Source organism: Trachemys scripta, chromosome 22, assembly GCF_013100865.1.
Source record: "Trachemys scripta elegans isolate TJP31775 chromosome 22, CAS_Tse_1.0, whole genome shotgun sequence".
Classification (NCBI taxonomy): domain Eukaryota; kingdom Metazoa; phylum Chordata; order Testudines; family Emydidae; genus Trachemys; species Trachemys scripta.
The window spans coordinates 7,910,329-7,913,803 of record NC_048319.1 but is presented as its reverse complement, the minus strand read 5'-3'; the positions used below and the strand labels follow the sequence as shown (position 1 = coordinate 7,913,803).

Genomic DNA, 3,475 nt, shown 5'->3' with positions numbered 1-3,475 from the left:
CCCGGAAGCGGAAGCGCCCCGGTCTCAGGGTGGAGAGGGGAGGTCCGCCAGGAACCAGCCCGCCCCTGGGAGGGGCACCCGGGAGAAGAGCTTGGGAGGAACCACTCTCGAGGATAGGGGAGCTTGGGCGCAGCCATTGTACCGTGGGGAGGGGAAGCCAACATTCCCGAAGAGGGATGGAATCGTTCAGCCGGGGATTTGAGGGTCCATGGAGGGAACTAAACCTAATGGGAGGAGGATAAAAGAGGCTTCTGGGCTTCTCTCTCGCCCAGCCCTCCCTCTTTCCCACACAGCCGTTGGTTTAGTCCTCAGAATACCTTTCGTAGGCACTACCCCCTTCCAAGACATAGGAAATGGTACATGCCTAGAGTTGTGCTATTCTCCTGTAGCGTTCTCAGAGCAGGGTCGTCAGAAGTGCGTTGGTGGTATAGTGGTTAGCATAGCTGCCTTCCAAGCAGTTGACCCGGGTTCGATTCCCGGCCAACGCAGCTGCGTGTGTTTTTTTTTTTTTTTTAATTCATTCAAAAATTTAATTTAAACAATAGTTGTTAATTGCTTACTTGTAAGTAATGATCAACCTTTATTCTAATAAGGCAGTCATGAATGAAGAATGCTTACCACTAGGGGGCCACAGGAATTCTCTGCAGGGTCATGGTATTTAACTTGAAATTAAAAGCAAGATTCTTTTTTATTGATTAATAAACCTTGATGTTCAATAAGCATGAAACTGAGAAAATAGAAATTAAAAAAAAATTGACCATGTTCCCGCCCGGGATCGAACCGGGGACCTTTCGCGTGTGAGGCGAACGTGATAACCGCTACACTACGGAAACCCATGAGTGAAAGCCTTGTCATCAGTCTTGATATCTCTGAAAAAATCTGTGTGTTCTGGGCTATTGCTGAAAAGTCTGAGAAATAATTAATGTTAGAAACCTAGAGGTTATTTGATATTTATTTTACAGTCACACTCAGGGCAAACACAGAAGAACAAGCCAAGCAGCACTTTAAGAATGTAAAGTGCAATGTAAGCCCTAATTAGTCTTCATTTATTAATTACGGGGTGGTTTATTATTAATTAACAACACATAATAATGTGTTTACAGTAAGTTAAAGTTCACAAAACAAGCTGGAAAACTAGAGTGTAATATCAACACTAAATATTATAGATTTGTGACTGATTCCAAAATATTTTGATTATTAATATTAATTATAAATACTGGGAATCTGTGAATATAGTAAGTAAAAATTCGTCAAGCGCTGTGGAGATACAAACAGCAATACATACCTCAACCTTGCAATGAACTCGCATGGATCCGAAATGTTAAGTACTATTAATTCATTACTGATTATTAGAATAAATGTTGATTATTAATAACAACGAAGCAACACTATTAGCTTGGTTGCAAGTCAGCGTTGGTAAAGCACTTTGAACATATTATAAAGTGAAGTCTAAATGCTAAGCATTATTGGAACCAATGTTGCAAAGTACTTAAGCGTGTGCGTAACTCATATTGGAGTACATGCGTACATGCTTTGCTGAAAAGGCCCTTAGCCGAGCAAACACTAATGTTTGTGTTTTAACTTCAGGAGTGTGACTAGCCTAAATCAATTCATTAAGCTATGCCCACACGTAATTGTTTTGCAGGATCAGGGCCTACGGAGGAATTTAGGCATGGGTTCTCGTCTATACTATTCTATTCCATGGGTGCATTTATTGTGTTCAATGGGAGTTATGAGGATACCTTTGAGGATCTGGGCCCAGGGGCCTTCCAATCATGCATTAACCCACGTGACTGACATTGGTCACTTGTTTGCCTACCACAAACACTGAAAAATTATGAGGTAGGCCCCCAAAATAATGAGATTAAAAAAGAAAGAAGAAAGACATTTGGATTTTTTTTATTTGTCTTCTGATTTCAGAACATTTAGGGTGTGCTTGCTTCACGTTTCCAGGTTTTCTTTGCAAGAGCAAGAAACTTCTATTTTTTAAATGAAAATTGAGAGTCTCGTGTTGCTTTCAGGAGCTGAGGGTTTAAAAATAAGCACCACCGAATACTGTGAAATTGCAAGGGTTGGCAACACATCGCTTAAAGTTAAGCACATGGGCAAGTGTTTGGCTGAATGTGGGCCATTGTAATTAACGAGTAGTATAATATATTAATTGTTAGTAATAACGACGAAGAGCAATATGTGCGTGATCCAGTGAAGAGTTCACTCCGCTCCTGTTGACAATAATGGGAAATGAGGGTGCTTGCTGTCTTGCGAGATCCATCCCGTGGTATTGGCATATCATATATTTAAACAGGGGTTTTCAACACCCAGTACTTCTCAATTGCAGAGGAGTTAAAGTGCATGTAATCTACAGATCAAGGGCAGCGTATCTTCCTCATGGCCCTTCGTGACAAGCCCAGCTCAGAATGACAGAGGCCAAGGATTTTGTGTGCCTCCATTTTTGAGCCTCCAGCCTGAGACCCCCGATTTTCAGAACTGCTGAGAACCCACAAACTCCAAAGGAAGCAATCGGGCACTGCATCGTGCTGGGCTCCTCTGAAAATTAGGATAAGTGGCCACTTTGTAAATTTGGCCAGAGTAGGCATCTTCCATGCATATCCTCCACTCCGCTACCAGCCCCAGCCCCTCGCCTTCAGGCCTGGAAGCAGCCCACAGAGCCATTCCAACCCACGCGGCGTAGAGGGCATCCACGGAAGAAGTAACTAACCCGAACTGGTACACTCACAATCTCTTGTGATTCCAGCAGCTTGATTCATTTGTCTGCCAGCCTGGCAGGGAGTCTCAGCTTTGCATTTTCCTTTGATTGATTTGCATTCTGCATGGCTCGGGTGTGCTATCCCTGAGCAACCCACTTGCCTCCAAGTGCAGCTGCCACCAGGTGTCGGCAGAAGAGCAGAAATATAGGACCGGCCTTCTTCCTTCCCCTCCTTGCAGAGCAAGGATCCCGCAGCTCAGGAGAGTTCCAAGCAACTGACAGCAGTATCAAGAGGTCTGTCCTTGGCCTTCTGAGCAAGACTCTGGGAGGGGCCTGTAGGGAAGGCAGTCATGCGGGATCCTGCAGATGTGGAGGGAGCTTGGAGGAGTTCTGGGGGTGGGTGGAAGGAGTGAGGGACCTGCTGCTGGAGAAGGGGGAAGAGAAGGGGAGCGCCGTGTGGGGAGCAACTCAGCCTCCCTTGCAGCCGCATCGAAGCTGGGTGCAGTTCTGCTGGTGTCCCGAGGGGCGGAGTCAGAGGCATGGAGCCAGCCAGCAGGGCGGCGCCGGAGACCTCACTGAGATTCACAGGGCTTGAGCAGCCCACTCAGGCCTGGGCCAACTCCCTTGCCTGCTCCAACACTCTTGGGCAGAAGCCCTGCTCTGCTCCAGTACCCCGTGGGCCAAATATTGCTCTCCGTGGCCACCACGCAGCACTGCCAGGGTAACCCTGAGCAGGACTGGGCACAGTATAATAATAACCCCTACCTC

At 46.2% G+C, this 3,475-nt stretch overlaps 2 non-coding genes across 2 annotated transcripts; one reads left to right on the top strand and one right to left on the bottom strand.

Annotated features, from left to right (window-relative positions):
* The first annotated feature begins 416 nt into the window (after positions 1 to 416).
* On the top strand, positions 417 to 488 carry TRNAG-UCC. Its single transcript has one exon. It is a non-coding gene; the product is annotated as a tRNA-Gly (tRNA).
* Positions 489 to 760: 272 nt separating this feature from the next.
* On the bottom strand, positions 761 to 833 carry TRNAV-CAC. Its single transcript has one exon. It is a non-coding gene; the product is annotated as a tRNA-Val (tRNA).
* Between the last annotated feature and the right edge of the window lie 2,642 nt (positions 834 to 3,475).